Below are 22,751 nucleotides of genomic sequence, written 5' to 3' on the forward strand. Positions count from 1 at the left end.
AAGGCTATTCAGTAACTTAGCTTTGAGACTTCCTTATTCTTTGGTTTCTCATGCTCTCTTGTCTACTTATTTCTGTATGTTTCCTTCATTGATGTCTTTTTTCTTCTTCTCTTCTTTGTTAACTCTGAGTGTCCAATATTCTTTTCTTGTCCTTCAGAGAATGACAGAGTTGGAAGGGACCACAGTGGCTATATAGTTTGCCCTATGTAAAAATGGAGATTTTGAACCCCAGACTTCAATCCCCAGAAGTCCTTGGTATTTCCCAGAATTCCCTATAATCTCACATGAGTCTCCACCTGGGTGAAATCACAATTAATATTTAAACTGGCAGTAATGCCTACCTCTCCCTCTTCTATGCTCTCTCTTCCATTGCAATGATGTAGCAAGTAAGCTAAGCATGGGGGTTCTGAATTGGCTAATCAGCCATGGGCACGTGAGTTATTATTTTATATCTTCTTTGTTCCTTGATTTCTAATAATCCTTAATAAACCTAATAAAATATAATATTTTGTTACTAGATACTAATTTAATTTTTACACCTGTTTATGATCACATATCCCTTCTACAATATGCTAAACAAATTTTTGAAGACTCTTTTCAAAGGTTTCTCATTCCATTTTTGGATAGCTCTGTTAAAATTTTTTTCTGCATATTGTGTCAATATTCTTTCCTGCAACTTGCATCATTTGCTCTCTGGCCCAAATGTGAACTCTTGTTTTTCCCTATCTCCAACTGTTAAACATTAAGTTAGTCAAGCCTCATTTGGCTTTTGGCAATGTAGGACTTTGATTTTTGTTCATCTTGGGTGTCCTTGAAAAAATGCCCAAGTTACACGACCAGCCATTAAACTTTCGCCATCAGACAAGGGCAAGAAGCTCAGAGCTCAGACTAGAGGAATTTTTATTTCTTGCAACAGCAGAAACTGTTGAATATCTTTAAATTTCTCTGAGCATGTTGGAGGCCCCTTTGAATAGTTTCTAGAAGATTGTACTTTGGAGGGGAGAGAACAAAGAAAGAACCTCATTGGAACAGTATTGCTCTGAGAAATATTAAATAGACAGCCTGAAGTGAGAAGGCAATGACTAAAAGAAGACCCAGAGTGGTAAACTGAGGGATAGTAGTTTACATCAAAGGCATAAGATCACCAATAGCAGTTCTCTAGATCATGCTTTTTTATTTTACTGATGAGGAAATTGAAGCCTAGATGGGGGAAGAGACTTATCTAAGCTAACAAAGGAAGCAAGTGACATAGGTTGGACTAGAATACATATCCTAGGGCTCCAAATGTTTTTTTTTCAATGTACCATTGTGTCTTTTAGTGTTGGTTAAGGACTGGAGTCTTGTAGTCAGAAAGATTTGAACTTCAATTCCCTCTGACAAATGTTGCCAAAAGTGTGCTTGATTTGGAGGTTGAATGGGGTCAAATCTTGGCTTTGCTACTCCCTTGAGCATGCCCTTGGGCAAGTAACTTTTCCTTTTTTTTTCCACTGTAAAATGGAGTTGGATTGATTATCTCAAAGTCTTTCTATCCATAAGTATACGATCCTATCACTATATGTAAAACAGAGACTCTCTATGCCCCTAGGTATCACTGTGTCAGACTATAAATTACAGAGGAGTAGCCAATCTGTGTTGGTGAAGGGAGTTTCCACATTAGGAGCTCCTCTCACTAATAAAGTCAGAGTTTTAAATCACATTCCTTCCCAATAAGGCTATATATTACTCTTCATTACAAAAACCCTAAACCTCTCCCCAGTAGTTTACATCTTTTGCTCTTTTTCTCTTCCTAGCTTTCATGGTGATTAAGTGGCTATTATCTCACCCACTCTGCATCACCCCTCCTTCTACCTATTAAGACTTGTTCAATTATCAGGTTTTCAAGTGAAGGTCATACTTTTGCCTCAGTATCTTAAGGTGCAAGGCTGGGTGTGAACATCTCTTGTTCTTTTTTTTTTTTTGACAATAATTGCTTTTTAAATCATGTAAGTGGGTTAATTCTAGGACGAAGCATACCAGGTGGAGGAATTTTCTTTATTTGTTCTTTATCGTAAGTGAAAGAGCAGATAAATTAATGAGACTGAGCTCTATTTTATTAAGTATGGCTTCCTTTTTTGATTTACACACATTTTACCTTTTGGATTGCTTTTAAAGAAGGTTATGGCAAGAGTGAACCTATTCATCTTCCCAGTGTATTTAGTTTCCTTTCATAAATTGTGTAGATTGCATTTTAAGGTAGTGGAAATTGGATCTAGCCTTTAAAAAAATTGCTGAGGCCAATTAGCTGTTATAGTGTTTAATTATGGGAGAAGTGCTCACACCTACAGCCAGCCATCAAGTAAAATCTTCCTGAAAAAGCTTTTTATTCCTGTGTGCCATTTGCTTTGTTCTTTATTCAGTTCCTTGTGGTCCCATTCAAGGCAATTCTCCTTTGCAAAACTCAGTCTTTAGAATAGTGCCATTTCCAGAGGGTGATGGAGAGTGTCACCATTGTTCAGGCTCTTCTAACTGCTCGCTGAGAGAACCAATAGCCTATGTATCGATTAGTACTCCATGGAATGCCCACTCACCTCAAGGAGAATTTCTCATCAGATAGGAGAAAAATAGACTTTGGAGACAATACCCAAAGGTACAACTAAGTTGTCTCGATTGTTTCAATCCTCTGTTCTAATTATTGAGGGTGTGACATGAAGCTAGAGAAAGCAGAAGCCCAGGGGCAACACTTGTCCTCCCTTTGTAACTGAGAGATATGAGGCGAGCTAACCTATTACCAGAAGAAAGGGTCTGCTTCTGACCTGCTACAGATGGTTGAAATCTGTGCCCAATGGTTTCCAGCCTATGGGTCATGGAGTTATTGGGAGTAGTCTGAGAATCCATTCTTTATACCAATCATTGACATTTACAAAGTCATGTCAATGAATGCCCACAATATCTCTAACATCTGTCTCATCTTTGCTTATATTTCAATCATCCTCACCGAGTTCCTTATTGTTACTCACTTGGACTATTGTAATTGTGATCTAACTTGTTTCTCTGTTTCCAGTCTCTCTGCTCTCCAATTTATTCTCCACATTGGTATTCATACTATCCTCCGGTGGTAGTGGTATCCATATCCTCCAAATTGGCATCCATAAAGCACAAGGTTGGTCATGTCACTCTTCTCCTCAAAAAACTTTGGTAGAACCCTATTACCACTAGAACCAAATATAAACATTTCTGTTTGGCACTTCAAACTATTCACTGTCTTACTCTAGCCTACCTCTCCTGATAAATTTTATAATATTTCTCCTCCATGTACTTTATGTTCCATCCATACTGATGCATTTGCTATTCCTCATGTACAGTATTACATTTTCTGCCTTTATGCCTTTGCATAGGCTTTCCCCTCTGCTTGGAATATATTACTTCTTTTCTTCTTTTACTTAGAATCTTTGGCTACTTTCAAGGCTTAATTCAAGTACTACTTTCTACACAAGACCTTTTCTGATTATTCCAGTTATTAGAGATCTCTGAAATGACTTTGTATGTATTTATTTTTCTGTGAACATGTCACCCACCCCCTAATTGAAGATATACTCCTTGAAGGTAAGCACTATCTCATTTTTCATTTGTATCATCATTGCCTAGTGATGCCATATATGCATAATGCCATGCTCATAGAAGGTGAGACACAGATATTATTATTCCCATTTTTTAGGTGAGAATTTTGAGACAAAGGTATGTAAAATGGTTTTCCCAGGGTTATGCAACCAGTAAATGTCTGAAACTGCATTTGGACTTGCATGTTTCTGATTCCAGGGCTGGGTCTATGCCACTTGCTATGGGTTATGGAAAACTTTTTGATATTGAAAATGGGTCCTCATGATCCAAAGGCTTGGAAATGACCTTTTTTTTCAGAGGATCCCAGATCTAGACTAGTAAGGGCTCTTGGAGACTATCTAGTTCAGTCCCATCATTTTACAGAGGAAGAAAACAAGACCCATAAAAAGGAAAGACATTGTTCAATGTCACACAGGTAGCACAGTAGAATTTTAACCTGGGTTTTCCATTAGATCCATACTTTTTCTACTACATTATTGGAACTTCCTCTTTGCTCAACATTTTGTTCCAGCCATCTTTTATTTGAAAAAAAAAACTTACTGGAAGAGGAATGTATCTGAATGACTGGAGCAGGCTCTGCTTACTTCTCTTTCAAATGCCTAACTAACATGTTATTTTTTCAATTCACTTTATTGCAGAGTGCATCAAGTTAGCTGTCCATGGTTCTGATCCTTGCAGGTAATTAGTCTTCAGCAGCAAACTTCCAGGTAACCCTGCTGTTAGTTCAGCACAGCAGATCAACATTTTTCTGAGTGAGGACACAACAACACATCAAGATACTTTCACATAGCAGTATGGAATACTTATGATCTTTGAGATCTAAGAAATAGAGAACATTCTTATAAAGAGAGGGCTCTAGATGTTTATCCTGGGCTCTAAGCAGTCTGTAGGGGAAAGCACACAGGACTTGGAATCAGAAGACCTGGGAGAAGTTCCTTTCCAATCATTTAGAGTGAAGCTCAGGTTTCACTTCTTTAGGACTCATTTTATTCATAGGTTGGACTAGATGAACCTCTAAGGTTCAACTCAAGGAACACGCTATTCTTGACTTTTAATGAAGAGAAATGGTTTTGTGAGTGTGTACATAGATAGCCCAAGGACATTGTATTGGTGATGAAGGATTCTAATCTTAGAATTTATATGAATTCTGTTTGCTGTAAAGTGACTTAAAGTCAATCAAAAGAATCTCAGTATTTTCATTGATACAGCATGATAGTGAAGTATAATATTTAGACAGCACAATAGCACTTATATACTTAATGTGGCCATGAACTTCTTGTTTCTCATTGAAAGTGAGATCAATAATGAAATAGAGGAACATTGCATCAAATCAATTCTGAAATGCTCCTGAAGTCTTTCCAAGTTGCTGAAGCATTATGATAGAGAGATAGGGGTGGTCAAAATGCATAGGCAGTTAATTTCTTTGGTTTTAGGAACTGGCATGACTGATAAAAACAATAGAATTGTCAGTGTACTGACTCATTGAAGTCTGGCTTGTCCTGGTGGATTAATTTTGGTGGGTTTTGGTGTTCTCAGAATAGCATCATGGTGTAATTGATAGCATGCTGGGCTTAAGGATAGAAGATCTGGGTTCAAATACCACTTCTGATATCACAAAGTCACAATCTCATTTGACCTCTGTTTCCTCATCTGTAAAATGGCAATAATGGCATTCATAGCACCTATGTATTATTGTGAGTCTCAGAATATATGTTTATAAAAACCCTAACATGTCATAAAAAGCTAGTTGTTATCATAATAATGCTTCCACTAATAAGCAGAAAGTACTGGCATAATAGTACAATTTTTCCTGACTCATTGGCCCAACCTTAACAACTCGAACCCACTTGAGCTGAAATCTTTAGCAGTCATTTGCAAAATTTATGTTTATTATGTATTTATTCAATTTCTTTATTATTCATGCTTGTTCATTCATACATACCTATGCAATTATTTCTTCAAGATTGGTTTAATTAAGGTCATTTATTTAGCTTCAGAGTAGGCAAAGAAATGCTTAAGACCACTCCTGACAATTCTCTCTTTTTTTGTATGGGTTTTGTAGCTAGGGCAAGGCGAATATGATTATTTCACTTAATAGCTTTATATCAACCTAGAATCATCCATTTGGCTATTATGCCTCGGTCAGCTATAAAAGGCCTTTCTTTCTTTTGAAGGCATGATCCCATTTGAAGGATTGAAATCTTAGACTTTAATGTCCATGTTTTGATACCCATCATGCTTCTGAATATAGGTAGGCTGTGTGTGCATGTCACAGAGGACCAAGTCAGAGCACTCTGATGAAGCCTGCTGTGTTCCTTCTTAAAAATAGAATGTTGTGTCTGAGTGGATAGTATCATGTGTCCAATAATATATTCCTTTGGAGTCCAGCTGTTTCAACTACTGTGATAACTTGGTAAAATCTGTGCTAGGCAGGAAGAGAGGCAAAGTATTCCAAAAGCTAATATCTGTGCCGAGACTTTGTTTTTCTGTCTCTTTATGGAAAATTGCTACCTCTAGTCTTCCATTTTTATTGCTACTTTATTAAAAACATCTTCCACATCTACTGTCACCATGTTTCCTGGGGAAAACAGAGCAGGTTATGCTTCTTTGTGAACACAAGATTCAATTCAATTCAATCTGACAGATATTGTTTAAGTGCCTACTGTGTTCAAAGGGTATTATTCTAGGTCATGGGGAAACAAGGACAAATATAAAGTAATCCCTGCTTTAAAAAAAAAGTTTACATTCTACTGAGGGCTGGAATGTTGTTTCAAAATAAGTGGACTAATCCTATTAAAAAGAAGATGGAATATAGAGAATTCAATTAAAAAAATTCATGGCTACCATGTTCCAAGTACTGTGCTAGGCACAGGGTATACAAAGACAATTGAAATAATTCTTGTCCCCAAGGAGCTTACATTCTACCATGGGGACTACCATATGTAGTCAGATAAACAAATATGAAGAAAATGTAAAATAGTTGCAGTATTACTTTCTTATTTCCCTTTTAAAAATCCTTACTTTCTGTCTTAGAATTGTTATTAAGTATCAGTTGCAAGGTATAAAAAGTGAATAAGTGCTAGGCAATTGGGGTTAAGTGACTAGCCCAGGGTCACACAGCTAGGAAGTTTCTGAAGTCATATTTGAACTCAAATCTTTCCAACTCCAGTCCTGGCTCTCTATCCACTGAGTCACTTACTTTCCTTTGAAACAGCTGCTTTTGCTATGCCCAACTCACAGAGAAAAAATGCATCTCCAGAACTAGCTTGTTTTCACTAATTGAGTCATTTCAAAAAGTATATTTTTCATATTTCTGATAAGCGTTCATAAAGTTTAGGAGAAGTAGTCATTTTGATGAAAGCTTAGCACACAGAGTACATTTGGGAACCACAGAGGCAAGATATACAGTTACAACTTCTGGATCTTATGAAGTTCTACAATGATTGCATTTTCTGAATTGTCAGCAGACATTTTCAATTTAGTTCATTTCAATGAAATGTAACCCAATTAAACAAATATTGATTAAGTACCAACTGTTTGCCAGTCACTCTGCTAGTTTCTATGGATACAAAGAGAAAAAACAACAGTTCCTGCCCTCAAGGGGCTTATATCCTACTGTACTAATACAGAGAAGTTGATACAAATGAATGTAATGTAAATATAGAATTGTCTCCCAGGATGTATGGAGAAGGGCACTGACAACTAGGATGATGATGAGGAACAGCTTCTTGGAGGAGGTGGCTCTTGAGCTGAGCCTTGAATGGAGCTAAGGATTTCAGAAGGGGGAGATAAAGAAAGGAAGGGTTCTAGGCATCAGAGACAGCCACTACAAAGGTGCAGATATGGGGGATAAAATTTTGTGTCTGGGGGATAGAAAGTAAGCTAGTTTGGCCGGAGAGTAATATGAAATCAGTCTGAAAAGATAGGTTGAAGCTAGATTATAAAAGGCTTTAAATACCAATATTTTCAATAGCTATTTTGTGTTTGATGTGATCTTTTTTCCACATGAAATGTGTCACAAGGACTCATTATAGGCTTACAGAATCATAGACTCTCTGGGGTTGAAAGGACATTTTTGTCCAAACTATAGCCTATTAGGAATCCCTTCGACCTCTGTTTTAGTATCATCAGGGACCAGCATAGTGCCTGGTACATCAAAAGGTCTTAATAGATGATTGTTGATTGATTTCATCATCTGAAAAGGGGTCATCCAGCCGGTGTTTTAAAGCTTTCTGAGAGGGGAAACTCCCTTCCTAGGTAAGCCATTTCATTTTTGAATAGCTCCTGTGGTTAGAATGTTTTTTCCTTGCACTGAACTAAAATCTGACTCTGAAACTTTTATACATTACTCTTAGATTTGCCTTTTGGAGCCGAGCAAATAAACCTAATTTCTCTTCCACACACATACAAGAGGAACACACACACATCACTGATTTTATAATAAGTGGCCTGAATGTATTGAATAACTCTTAAGTCTCTAACTTTTTCTGAGTAAGAGGAGAATAGAGCTAGGAGATTCCTCTCTTTCTCTCCAATCACTATACATGATTCCCTTGCTCAGTAGCAGAATCTCTATTCCTCCAGTATGAAAAAGAGATATTTTCTTCTCTTTAAAACCTTAACTTCCACCTTAGAATCAATATTATGCATTGGTTCTAAGCAAGAAAAGTGGTATAAGTTCTAGGTAATGTGGGTGAAGTGATTTACCCAGGGTCACACAGCTAGGAAGTGTCTGAGGTCAGATTTGAACCAGAGACTTCCCATCCCCAGACCTGGCTCTCTATTCCCTGAGTCACCTGGCTGTCCTTGAAAAAGAACTATCTTCGAGAAAGGACAATGAGTCAGAGTAACAACATTAACACCAACAATAGCAGCAGTTAACATTTAAAAACAGCTGACATTTATTATAGGCTTTGAGGTTTACAAGCCCTTATAACAACCCTGGGAATAGGTTCTGTAATTATACCCATTTTACAGAAAGGGAAAATGAGGCTGAAGGTGGTTAAGTGAAGTACCTGGGGTTGCACAGTTAATACATGTCCTGGGTTCAAGTCTAGTCTCAGATACTTCTTAGCTGTGTGACTCTAGGCAAGTCACTTAATCTCAATTGCCTAGCCTTAAATTGTTCTTCTGCCTGGGATCTGATATCAAAAAAAGTAACATTCTAAAAAAAAGACTCATCTCACTTTCTGTCTTCTGCTGCTACTGCCTTCCCCTCTCAGGGTACTTTCCATCCTCTCTACATATATCTATTGTGTACAGAATTATTAACATGTTATCTCCTTTATGAGAATGTAATTTCTTTGAAGGCATGGACTGTGTTTTTAACCTTTCTTCATATTCCCTTAGCATAGTGCCTGGCACATAGTAGCTGCTAAAAAATATTTGTTGACTGACTGGTTTACTTACTGGAGGAGCTTGGGTTGAAGAGTTTGGCCCCTGAATCTAAAGCTTTTAAAGAAGAATGAAGATTAAGGATGGAGGAAGATAATCCGGTGACTTTTTCCTCCTACTTCATTCCTGGGGCAGAGATCTCCCTTGGAGCTGAATTAGACTTTCATCTTTTAGCAGATCCTTCTGGGGATCCAAGATGTCTGTGATTCTTGGGCCTTTCTTATCCTATTCTTCTATCTTGTCTTTGACAATGGGCTGAAGTGGAAAGTCTGGTGACTTAGGTTTGCATATTGGCTCCTTTGCTTACCACCTATGTTGTGTGATCTTGAACAAATATCCTCTCACATCATAGGATCTAGGGCGGGAAAGGATGCTAAGGAATGCTATAGCAGGGAGAATGCTGAATTTTGGGTAAGAAGATCTGAATTTGAATCCAAGTTATATTATTTACCTCCCAAAAGACTCTTTTGTAAGTGGTACAGTGGAGTGTATATTAATGGTGGAGTCAGGAAGACCTTATACACTTTTAAACTATGTTTAACCTGGATAAATCACTTGACCTTTTGGACCCTTATTCATTAAAAATGGGGTTAATAATGGCATCCTCCTCCCAGGGCTGTTGTGTGAAACAAGTGAAGTATAGGTAAAATATTAGATAAATGTCACCATTATTATTATTCTATTATGAGCCTCAGTGTCCTCATCTGTAAAATTAGAAGGGTTTGGAATATTTCCTTCCTTCAAGAAGCTTACATTTGATTTGGGGAGGATTGAATTGAATCATGAGAGTAGCCATTCTCTATCTTATGTTATGTTCTAGTGTGGAGAAACTCACTTTTTAATGAATTGAAGACAGGAAGGTTGACTTTAGATGGCGATGTGATTTCCACATTTAAATAGTAAGGGGACAGAGCACCAACTGGATGAGGAAATAGTGTTCAGTAAGATCTGACAGAGTATTATGAAATTCAGGGTTGGAGCTTGGTCAAGTACAAAGAAGGTCTAGGAGCCTCAGGGCTACCAGACTTCTGTAGAGGAGGTTCTGATCTCATTTGTGACTGGGAAATTCAGTAAGTATCAATCCTCAATGGAAAAATACTGCTCAGGAGGAGGACAGAGAAGAAGGGAGAGAGGAAGAGAGTGAAGGAGAGATAAAGAGAATGAGGGGGAAAGAGGAAGGAAATGAGGGGAGAGAGAGAGAGAGAGAGAGAGAGAGAGAGAGAGAGAGAGAGAGAGAGAGAGAGAGAGAGAGAGAGAGAGAGAGAGAGAGAGAGATTGAGATTCCCCCTCCCCACTACTTCTTTCTCCATTATGGATACAGAGTATTATATTCCTCACACATAGGGAGATTTGATATTGTTTTTTTTCTGAAGTTTTAGACACTTTCCCCTGGGAAGGGAGCAGAAAGGGAAAGATGAAATGTATAATAAAGGAGAACAAGGAAATAACAGATAATTAGATAAATAATAGATATTTCTAAACCCCACCTCCACTTCTCTTTTATTTTGGAGATCTTGCAGGGAAGGCTGGCAAGGTATGAATGTTTTGAGTGGACACTGATTTTAATTCCTCAAGGGACTTGTTTATTCTGAGAGTAAACCAAGATTTGAGGGAGGGGATGGGGGATGGGGAAGGCCAAATTTTGGAAATGAAGAATGATGATTTCAAGGAAAATATCCAGTTATGAGAAGAACTCCCATTTCCCCAGTGCTTTAAAATGTATAAAGCCTTTTCTCTTCAACTTCTGTTGTTTGGTAGGCAGTACAGATAATTTCACCATTTTTAGTTGGGGCAATAGAGCCTTAGAGAGGTTGATTGAATTGTCCAAGATCACATAGCCAGTACATGTCAAGAGCTTGGACTTGAACTCAGGTTTACCCTGACTTCAAGACTTGAAGAACACATGGGAAGCCAATCAGCCAGCCCTCTTATCTTCAGCTCTTTCACAAATGAGTTTCTCCATAATGGGACATAAAAAAGGGAATGGCTACCCTCATGATTCAGTTTGGTTTTCTCTAATAGACTATCTCATGAATGACTCCTCCCCGCCTTTTTTTTCCGGATCATCTCACAAATTAAAGGTCCAGAAGTCTCATATGAGGATGATTTTAAGATAAATTTCTAGACCGAAGAGATTTTGTCCTCTTCTAGAACTTTGGATGCTTATTTAGTGCAAATCCAGAGATTATTTGAACATGAGTGTCTCAAGTTACGTCATGGGACTTACAATTTCTGGTGGCCCTATTTTAAATATAATCCAGTACAACCTTTTTATAATTAACCCTTTCCCCCCTTACAGTACTTAGCACAGTGCTTGGTACATAGTTGGCACTTAATAAATTTGTTCCCTTCTGACATGTATAGAGTCTCTAGGCAATAGGGAGAATTCTAGAGAAATACTTTCAGAAGAAACAATCTCAAATTTCTGAATAAATACCAAATAAAACAATCTTTTCTATATATTAAGTTAAGCAGATAATGAAGACTGTACATGGAACTGAATCTCTATTATGAATAGTCTCCTTTTACTTTTAAGTATATACATTCTGAGTTCAAGGTTACTTTCAGAGCTATCCAGCTGGGTTTCCTTCATAATTTTCTTTTATTTGCTCTTGTGCATTTTAAATGTTTCATTAACTTTCCCTTCTTTCTTTTCTTTATTTCCCGATAATAGAATTACCAGTCCCCCTTTCTCCTTAGTATTGGGGAAAACAGCCCCTTTAATAAATAAATATGATTGAGGAAAACAAATATATGTGCTGGCCATATCCAAAAATGTGCTTCTTATTTTTCACCCTGATCCTATCACCTCTCCATCAGGAGGTGGAAATCATACGTTAGGGTCTGTTCTCTGGAATAGGGGTTGGCCATTTCCTTGATCAAATTTCCTAAGTTTTTCATTTATTTTTCTATACAATGTTGTGGTTTCTGTAGACATCATTCTGGTCCTGTTCATATCATTCTGTATCAATTCATACAAGACTTCCTGTATTTCTCTGGAGCTGCTGTTTTCATCAGTTCTAAGGGCATAATAATATTTCCTTACATCTACATATCAAAATCTACTTGGCCACTTTCCCTGAAGAATGCTTTTTAGGTTTCTTCCTCTAAGTCTGTACAATACCCTCCTTAGCCAGGCATAAAAATAGAATTCTTTTAAGTCAAATGCTATATAGAACCATTTACTATGTCCTTCCCAGATGCTAGCATTCAATTTAAAGGTATGTTTGGGAAAAAAAAGTAAAGATCTATTGTGTTTCTAGGACAGAAAAATGGAGAATTTCAAAGACCTCCCAGAAAGGATGCTGTGAGAAAATGGTCTAGAATCTCTCCTTTTCCCAGTCTGAAGCCCAGAGTTTTTGGAAAATGGACAATGTAAAAAATGTATCATTGTTTTTAAGTTATGAAAAGGGAAGAAATAAGGGTATCTTCTTCCTTAAAAAAACCCATGGAAAAATAAAATGTTATTTAAAAATAAATAAAAAGTGAAAGGAAAAAACCCAGTTTTTATTAACCTTTGGGGAAAGTTTTTTTTATTTATCTCTGAGTAAGAGAATCAAGAATACGTGCCTCCTCCTTAATTGGTCAGTCAGTCACCAAACAACTATTATGTGCTGACTACATATAGGCATTGAGGAAGTGTTATGCTTGTAAATGTTTAATAATCAGCTCTACAGAAAAAAAGTACTGCATAAGATCCTTTTATGTTTAATCTCCATTATGTATATTTTTGCCTTCCCTTTCTTAAGTCTAGACAATTACAAAATAATAATTAACCCCTGATTTGTTGCAGTTGATGATTTTCAAGGTATAAATGCTCACACTGAAGATTTAACAATGAAGTAGGTTAGTGATAACATCAGGACAATTTTGATTATTTACCAGGCAAGCACTAGACATAGAAAAACCGGAGAAAATGGTTCCTGCTTTCCAGGACATATGAATAGGGGAGAAAACATATAAATAAATAAAGAGGAACAAACCAGAGAGATCTAGAGTAGATGAATGGCAACCTTAGAATGTAATCACTAGCAGTTAGGGGTAGTTTAAAAGGCAGTTTAGCATTGCCTGGAAGAAGGTGAGAGCTAAAATTTAAAACTTGTGGGAGTGGGGAATGGAAGTCTGGGAGATGGAATGAGGGAGGAGACAGGGACTGCAATATGGATTGTACGAGAAGGTGGCTGAAGGTAGTAAGTGATACTGCAGGATCAATATTTGTACTTAAGAGCAACTAAGTGACAGTGCCCTGCTGTGAAGTAAGAGACTCATCTTTTCTGAGTTCAAAACTGGTCTCTGACACTTACTAGCTGTTTGAGTCTAAGCAAATCATTTAAGCCTATTTACCTCAGTTTCCTCAACTATAAAATGATTTGGAGAAGGAAATGCCAAAATCATTCTAGTATCTTTGTCAAGAACCAGTCATGGGGGTGTGGGGGGGCATCTGGGTGGCTCAGTGGATTGAGAGCCAGGCCTAGAGATGGGAGGTCCTGAGTTCAAATCTTGCCTCAGACACTTCCTAACTGTGTGACCCTGGGCAAGTCACTTAACCCACATTGCCTAGCCCTTACCGCTCTTCTGCCTTGGGTTCCAAGACAGAAGATAAGGGTTTTAAAAAAAAGAACCAGTCACGGGGTTATGAATTGTCTAGATGACCAAAATGACTAAACAATAACAAAATATCTGTACTCAACTAGCAGCTAAATTTAAGATGAAACAGGCAATACTTCAGGACTTGTTAAAAAAAAAAAAAAGAAGTCTGGGGATAGCCCCATGAGTATAAGAACAGTAAGTCAATATTTTACAAAGGAACTAATAACAGTTAATGAGTAACTCAAAATTGGTACTCCAGTGTTTTGTATTTTTAAAATAAGTTTTAAAAAATCAATGTCTTTTTTTTTACATCATCTTCAATTTTCCTTCCCTTTCCCTCTCAGAGAGCCATTCTATAAAGCAAATAGTATTTTTTAAAGGCACAAACAATAAAAAGATGAAAAAAGCCAGCACAACTAATAAATACATTGAAAATTAGATTTTTCTAATACTTATTCTATATGGCGTATTTTGAGTTTGTTAGGTCACATCATTAATGTGTTTTTTTTTCAGGTAGTTATTCCTATTTTTATTTCTTCTTTGCTTCATAATCATATCTTTTTTTAAACATTATTTTATTTGGTCATTTCCAAACAGTATTCATTGGACACAAAGATCATTTTCTTTTCCTCCCCCCCCATTAATGTGTTATTGAAACAATTTCATTTCTATTTTTTATAAAAAAATCTAAATGGAAGGGGTAACTGAGTATCTGAGTAGATTGAGAGTCAGGCTTAGAGATGGGAGATCTTGGGTTCAAATTAGACCACTTTCTAATTGTGTGACCCTGAACAAATCACTTACCCCCCTCCCCCAATTGCCTAGCCCTTGGAAGCAATATGCTGCATTGATTCTAAGATGGAAGGTAAGGATTTTTTTTTTTTGTCTAAATGGTGAACTTAAATGGGATAATTCTGTTTCTTCAATGATACTTGTATTGTGAACCTTTTGTGAAATTTGAGACTATTAGTTGGGAAGCTAATGAGGAATTGGGAGAATAAAGACTTTATGGGACTCCTAAATTGCCTTCTAGCCAAATATATATATATATATATATATATATATATATATATATATATAAATATATATATATATATATATATATATATATATATATATATATATATATATGAAATGAACTTTCCTACCTTACTGCTGTCCCTACTCTTCCCATCTAATAGTTTATGTTCTGGACAAGAGCTCCAATCTTTCCATCAGTTGCTGGGGCAGTCAATTTGCTCAGTTTTGGAATGCCTGCCTTTCAGCTGAAATATCTTAATGGGTGAATGAATGTAAATTCATCTGTCAGGCCAGAGAACAGATCTTGCTTCATATATTCATCCATCTACTTTCTTCATCCTGCTTTTCCCCTTGCACCATGAACTCATCACTCTTCACCTCCTTTCCAGGTGCCCTCGGCTCAGGAACTGTAACAACACTTCCACTGCTTCTGGAAAGGGCACGCTAAACAGATGCCCAATGTCCACCATTACTATGACTCCTTGGATTGAAGTTCCTTTCACTTGGCACCACTCCCCATATTCCCCCATTAGAAGGTAAGTTCCTTGCCAACAGGACTGTCTCAAAACTATATTTGTTTCTCCAATGATTGGTACACAGTAAGCCCTTCATGAATGCTTATTTAATTTACTCAATTAATCTGTTAGACTGGATAGATTAGAATCTAGACAGAATCTGGACAGCTCCTCTAAGTCAGAGTAAGATGGTCAGAACATGATGACTGGTTTCCCACATTGAGGTGAAGGGAGTGGGGATGTGTGGAGACTCACCAGAGAGAATCTCTGGGCTATCTATGGATCATTACAAATATTTGTACCTTGATTGAATTTCAAATTTCTTTTTTTTCCTCCTCGTATTTCTAACAAATTTCCTTCCTATCATAATTAGAAAAAATCTCTGGGAAATCATCTAGTGTAACTTTCCACCCATCTTATTGTGGTACAATAGAGCTGTCCCAGGTACGGGTAACTTACAAGAACTGTTTATTTTGTTGCCCTACGTCATCTCCCCACCTCCATGGACACATAAAGAGAAAAATAATTTAGTTTAGACAAATCCTGCCTCCATTCAATGGGTGTAGAACTCAGTGTAGGTGTGAGATGGCAGCTAGACATAGGTGATTCCTTCATCTAGTAAGTTTTTTCTTAGCCTTGTAAAGATGAAAATGAATATCCAATAACTAAGTATTATATTTTATAAAGTTTTTAATATTCTAAGGTTATTAATAGTATTAATCATATTATTACTAATAAAAATAATTAATAATATTAATAATAATGAAAGTAAGAGAACTAACTGAACCCAGCCTGGTCCCTAGAGAAGAGAGTGAGGGAGGAGTCCCAGCAAACTTAAATACAATCACATAAATGCGAGGACAGAGGAAAAAGGAAAAGGATTCTAGGTAATACAGAATGGAATTTTGGGTAATGTAGTTTTAGGGGTTCAAGAATTTCTAACAGCCTTCAGGATAAACATCTCAGGGTGCTTAGAGATATTCTCTTCTTCAGTCACGCCCACAGGTATTCTATTCATTTTGTTTAGGTTGATAGAGCTAATAAGGATAGTTGTAGATCGGTTTGCTGGCTACTATCAGCTAGAAGGCTTCTATTGGTACAGTGAACAGTGGACTGGGTTTGTAGTCAGAACAGACTTGAGTTCAATCTAATCTCAGACACTTGAAAACTGTGTGGCCCTTAGCATTTCCCTTAACCTATGATTTTATTGTTTTCTTAATCTGTAAATATTATAAAACATTAACTCATTTGATGTGAGAATCAAATGAGTTAATGTTTTATAAAATGGAAAACAAACTTTAAAATACTATATAAATGCTGCCTATTATTGTTCTTGAATCCTGTTTTGTCTTCTCATGAAGAAGAAAGAAGACATAGTTATGATCACCCTCTAATAGAATCTCCCTGATGTATGAAGTCCTTTAGAGAGATTTTTTTTTTACCCTAAGCATTAGTTTTCCTGCCAGCTAAGTCTTTACCTAATTTTTTTTCTATATGAATAGAATTTTTAGTTTCCTCCTCCCTCCTGATCAATAGCTTAGCTGGGTCAAATGAAAAATAAATTTTACATTCAATTGTTTCTATAGCAACCCTTTCAGATCCATTTGTTATCTACTATAGACTTCCTTCTTTTACAGAGATCCTAACCCTTTCCAATTATAACTCTTTAAAATAACTTTGTGGGTTTTTTTCCTCAGGGTTTTCAAGGATAATTTTGACTCTCTAGGACTTTTGCCTAATTGATGACTTTAACTTCCTCCCCCCATATTACCCCATTCAAGATGCAACCATACCACTTAAGAGAACAAGTCTGTGTTAGAATTCAGAATCCCTTGCCTTGTTAACTAATATTCAGGTGACCCAAAGCAGGTTACCTAATGTCTCTAGGTCTCAGTTTCCTTATCTGGAAAAAAAAGTGGTTTTTTGACTTAGATAATTCATAAAGTGCTTCTACCTCAAGCATTCTATAGTCATCTGCCTCCAGGTTAATCTAATCATCTCCAGGTAAATTTTCCCAGCCCCAATCATCCAATTCTAAATCATTTAAAAATACTACTGTAGCATATTATAGGGCAGCATTGGTGAATGTTTTTGAGTTCACATGCCCAAACTATATCTTCAAACTGCCTGTGAGCTCTCCATCTCTCACCATGCATTACCCTAGGAAGTGGAGGGAGGAAGTGCTCGCTTTGGACAGCTGGACTGAGGGGTGAGGCATGCAAAAAATGTTGTTGGGCACTGAGAAGAGGGGGGGAATGGAGCAGGTTCCCCTGTTTTGGCCCAGCATGCGAGCCAATACTTAGCCAACACTGCTATAGGGATTTGACATTAGCAAGTTCGGGGTTCAAATTCCAGCTCTCTTATGTGACATTGTTCAAGTCATTTATTTAAGTCAAAGCTTTAGGAAACTCTCTAAGACTCTAAGTTATAGATGAATGTCGACCTGCTTTGGTGGGCAGAGTTCCCATTGACAAACAGCACAGGTATTTGACATCTTGACCATATTGGCTATTGACATAAGCATCCATTTGGTTATATCATTCCTCTACAGAAAGATTTTCAAAGGCTCTCTATTGTATATTAAATGTTTCACATTACTTTGCCTGTCATTCAAGGCCCCTCACAATTTGGTGTCAAGGAAGATTTCCAGCTTTATCTCATATTCTTTACTTCTAAACACCATCCATGCCAGCCAAACTCTCCCCACTGAGCACACATTTAACTTTCCCATGTCTGGACCTCTTTTTTTGTGTTTGGACTATATATTTTTTTCCTTCTTTGCCTGTGGAAGTGCAACCTACTTCATGAAGTCTTCCTTGAAGAACCAATCTTTTATTGGCATTGACTTTTCCCTGAAGACTTCCCATCATACTTTGTGCTTTCTGTACTTTTCTGTACCTTTCTGATGTACTTTTCATGTATTAGTGTCATCTTTATTTGTGCCTTACCTTGTGCTATTGCATAAGCTTGTTAAGAGCAAGGACTGTATCTTTTCTTGGGCAAATAATGGAGTAATGGATAACCTGCTGGGTTTGGAGTCAAGAAGAACTAGACTCCAATTTTGCCTCAAATACTTGTGAACTGTATGACCCTGGATAAATTCATTCTTTATGCCTCAATTTCCTTATATATAAAATGAAGCACTAGACTAGATGATCTTTCAACTCTATATCCTATGAATAAGATCCCAGTTTTGGGAGACAGAATCCTAATTCTTCAAATGTTGGATACTCTTGACATTTCTTTGAACTTCCAGGAGAATGCCTCTTGGAATACTAAGATAGACTCTTCTACTCCTGGCAGAGAGCCCAAGAACACATTGGGGAGATACTAATGAGCAAGAGTTGGGCTTTTACTGGCTCTCCTCCTGAAGGTGACCTCTGCCCCAAGGAGGAAAGTGATATTGTCATCTCTTTCTTCATTACAGGTGCTGGCAGCAAGTGGAGGTCCCTGAATGAGGATCCCTCAGCTTCTCCTGAAACTTTAATGTTCACCTGATGAGCCTGACATTTTCCAAAGCTGTACCTGCCCATTTAATTACTATCCACTACCTCATTTAAAGTAAAAGGGCTCATCTGTTAGGAGAATGAATGTGAAGAGCAAAGAAGCTTGTGTTGATGAGGCACAAGGAGTCTAAAATGTTTTGTGAAGTCAAGAAACTCAGGGAAGTTCAGAAATAGGGAACCATTCTTTATGGCTGGAATTTCATTCAACAAACACCAGGCACCTATGGAGAACTGTGCCAAGCATTCTAAAAGTCACTGGTCTAGGTCTGAAAGGATTCTGCCAGGTTCCTTTGTACTCTGTGCTGTTGGGCTTACATTTGGTTAGGGGCTACCATGAGGGAGTCTTTTAAATGTTATTTTCTAGTTATACATGTTTGCAATGCCATAAAACTGATTGAGATTTCATGGCACAGGGATATTTCATTTGTGATCAGTCATGTAGCATATGTGATTTTTCCAAAGAGTCAAAGCTCCCAGGGATAGTCATCTGCTGGGTTGAAACTTGTGAAAAGCCTGGAGCACACAAGTGCCCTGATTTGTTTGTGCCATTTGCTGGTGGACCTTTACAAATGGATTGTCTTGGTGCACTTATGCACCATTGTATTGTATATGCCTCCAGGAAAATGGATGGAGGTTTTTGACCTCAAAGATGCTTTTCTAATACTTGGATTATAGAAAATGAACATAATATCTTGTTAGAAGTCCATCTATCAGATTTTTGTTTAGAGATTCTAGGATCACAGAATTTGAACAAGAGAAGACCTCAGAGGCAATTAGTTCACCTTCCTCCCTCCTGTTCCTCCCTGGAGAATCTGTCCGTCAGATTTGTTGTTGTTCAGTTGTTTTGGTTGTATCTGAAATATTTCAGTTTGTGACCCCATTTAGGATTTTCTTCAGAAAGATACTGGCTTGCCATTTCCTTCTCCATTTGACAGATGAGGAAATAGGGTTAAGGAAACAGAGACAAACAGGGTTAAGTGACTTGAACAAGGTCACACGGCTAGGAAGTTCTTGAGGCTGGGTTTGAACAAGCATGGTGAGTCTTCCTGATTCCAAGTCCAGTGCTCTACCCACTTCATCACCTAGCTGTTCTCAAATAGAAGAAGTCATTGTCCAAGATCACACAGATATCTAACTGGAACTGGAAGTTACCTTAGACTCAATCTAGCCCAACCTCATTTTATGGTTGAATGAAGTTAGATTGTACAGTGAAGAGTGGTAGACCATAAGTTTAAATCTGAACTCAGGCATTTACTAGTTGTGTGATCCTGAACAATTCACTTAATTTCTGTCTGCCTCAGTTTCTTCCTCCAAGAATGGGATAACAATAGCATCCACACTCCCAAGTTATTTGAACAAATGAGATAATGTTCAAAAAGTTCTTTGTAAACTTTAAAGCAATAAATGCTAGCTGTTATTACTAACAAACAGGTGGACTAGAAGCCATTCATTCTGTATCTTCTTTTGAGATTCTTATTCATGCCCTTCCATAGATATATTGTAAAGGACTCACAAAAGTGCCGGAGGTCTCTCTAGATCTTTTGATATTTTGTGGGTATCAGTTCTTCAGTTCTATCTTGTTCACTTTTTTTTCTTCTTATGTGACCTGCCTAATTCCTTCCCCAAACATACATTTCCCAGATGATCATTATCATGGTGCTTGTGGGACAGTCATTTCACAGTAAATAGGCTCCAGCCTGTCTATGCCCTCTTCATATTTCTCTTTTGCCACTTGGATCAACCATCATTTTGATTCCTTGAAATTTATGATATTCTATGACTTATGGCCACATAGTTTTTCTGTGAGAGTACTGTTTTTTGAAAAGATTGAATTGGATATAGTTAGGGATTGTTGTAAGACCTTTACCAACTACTCTAGTTCAATGTAGTTCACCCTGTTCCTCTTAGGCCAATTTTAGACCCAGATCATTGCCTTCCAACTTTCTCTCCTTTTCTCTTTCCCCAGTGTATTATTCTTTCTCATCCCTTGATTTTTTTGAGTATTATTCTATCCTATTCAACTTACTACCCTGCTGTCTATATTTGCTCCTATTCATTGCCCTAATAGTGATAAAGTTCTTAAGTATCTTCAGTACCTTAAGTATCTTAGGTACTTCAAGTATCAGAGATATCCTAAGCATCTTAGTTATCACTTTCTTGCTAGTAATCCCATTATTTCCCTTGATTATTTTAAGTATATTAAGTACTTTAGGTATCTCTTGTACTGTAGTATCATAGCTGCCACTTTCCCAAGTAGAGAGGTGATCACTCTAACCCCACCGATTCTCTTGATTTTTTTTTCTGCTTACCTTTTTATGCTTCTTTTGAGTATTGAATTTGATCACTGAATGTTCTTTTTAGCTCTGGTCATTTCATCAGAAATGTCTGAAATTCCTTTAGTCCATCAAATACCCATTTTCCCCCCTTGGAGTATTATATTCTGCTTTGCTGGGCAGGTGATTTTTAGTTGCAGGTCCCATTTCATTGTCTCTGTTCAGCACCTATCTAGAAACATGCACTGAAGAACTAGTTCAATGGGATTGCCATCTAGTTGCACACTGGATTTGGTGCATGCTTGACTGACCTTGACAATAATATAAATAACAATGGGTGCCTCATTATTTTCTGGCTATGGGGAGTGGGTGGATGGATACAATAGCTCTCTTCTTTCTCACTCAGCTCTAGCCAGAGCAAAAGAGATTCAGAGATGGGGAAGTGACTGGCACATGAAAGACACCCAATAAATACCAATTGGATCAAACTGAGGAAAATAGATTTGTAAAGGGAAGAGAGTCATTGAAAGCACATTGAAAAGAGGAAGTTCATGAAGAGATATGATTGTCCTAGGGAATAACCCTTTTGTGAAGATATGATCGAGCAGATTCCCCTCTAGGTGCTCCAGCCTTTGAAGACCTGGGAAGGAAAGTTCTTATCATCAGCAATCTTGACAATGTCCAATAGTTTGACATCAGAAGCAGATATGGTTTTCTTAGTTGAAATGATGCTAAAGAAGATTGTATTTCCAAAGAATTTGCTGCTGCATTCTAAATGCTATAGAATCTTTCCATTTGACTTGCAATTGATACTTCATTGTGTTGCCTTTCCTTATTAGAATGTGGGTTTTTTGAGAGAAGGTACAATCTTGGATTAGATTGTAAACTCCTTGAGGGGAGGGTCTTTTGCCTCTTTTTGTATCCTGGGCACTTAGCACAGTGCCTGTCATATAGCAATAAATGATTGATTGATTGATTAATTTTCTATTTGTAATCCAAGAACTTAGCACAGTGTATACTGAGCACAGAATAAAAGTTTTTTCATTCATTCCTTTATGCATTCATTTGTTCTCCACTATACCTTCCTCCAGGGCTTGTTATAAAAAGGAAAACATTTTGCAAACTTCAAAGCAATACAAATAGCATATCATACCAGTTTGAAACCTATGATCCTATAACCTTATGATCAAATATAGTGCTTTTTACTCACCTATTTCTGGACTCTACCATTGGAGCAGGACAACGGAGAAAGCACTAGCAGTCACTTTAGGAGAAGTAGGTTTAATCCTCTGATTTTTAAAAAAACTTACTGGCTGGGTGACCATGGGCAAGTCCCTTAACCTCCATGATCCTCAGTTTCTTCATCTATAAACTGGAGGTAGCAACACTTGCTTTGTCCTCATTAGAGTGTGATTGTGAGGAAAACAAATTGCTCATTTTCAATTATTGCAAGGCAGACTTTGCCTCCTTTTGGTAGATGAGGGAATGAAGTTTCCACCAAGTTTAAATGGCTTGCTAAAGAGCACATGATTATTAAGATCAGAAGCATATCTTTACTGATCCCAAGTCCATTAATTATTTTATTTCATTATTAAATCTCAATCATAACTGCTTCAGGGGAATGGGACTGGATGCTACCTTGTTGGGGATATGTCAGAGAGATACCCATTGTGGTATGGATTAAATTAGATGGTTTTTGAGGTTCTGTACAATCCAATTCAATTTAACAAGCATTTACTATGTGTTAGGTTCTGGGCTAGATATTCCATTAGAATTTAAGCTCCTTGAGGGTAGAGACTTTTGCTTTTATTTTTGATGCCTAGGGCCTAACACAGTGCCCGGGATATAGTAGATGT

The 22,751-nt window shown here is 37.3% G+C and overlaps 1 long non-coding RNA gene across 2 annotated transcripts; it reads left to right on the forward strand.

Moving 5' to 3' along the window:
* Positions 1-345: 345 nt before the first annotated feature.
* On the forward strand, positions 346-21,946 carry LOC130453918 (uncharacterized). 2 transcript variants are annotated; one of them, XR_008911588.1, is made up of 5 exons: positions 346-433; positions 3,041-3,139; positions 4,236-4,275; positions 14,991-15,137; positions 18,544-21,946. It is a non-coding gene; the product is annotated as an uncharacterized LOC130453918 (long non-coding RNA). The 2 variants fall into 2 exon arrangements; XR_008911587.1 differs by having other exon boundaries at positions 3,041-4,275.
* The last annotated feature ends 805 nt before the right edge of the window (positions 21,947-22,751 follow it).

Source organism: Monodelphis domestica, chromosome 4 (assembly GCF_027887165.1).
Source record: "Monodelphis domestica isolate mMonDom1 chromosome 4, mMonDom1.pri, whole genome shotgun sequence".
NCBI lineage: Eukaryota > Metazoa > Chordata > Mammalia > Didelphimorphia > Didelphidae > Monodelphis > Monodelphis domestica.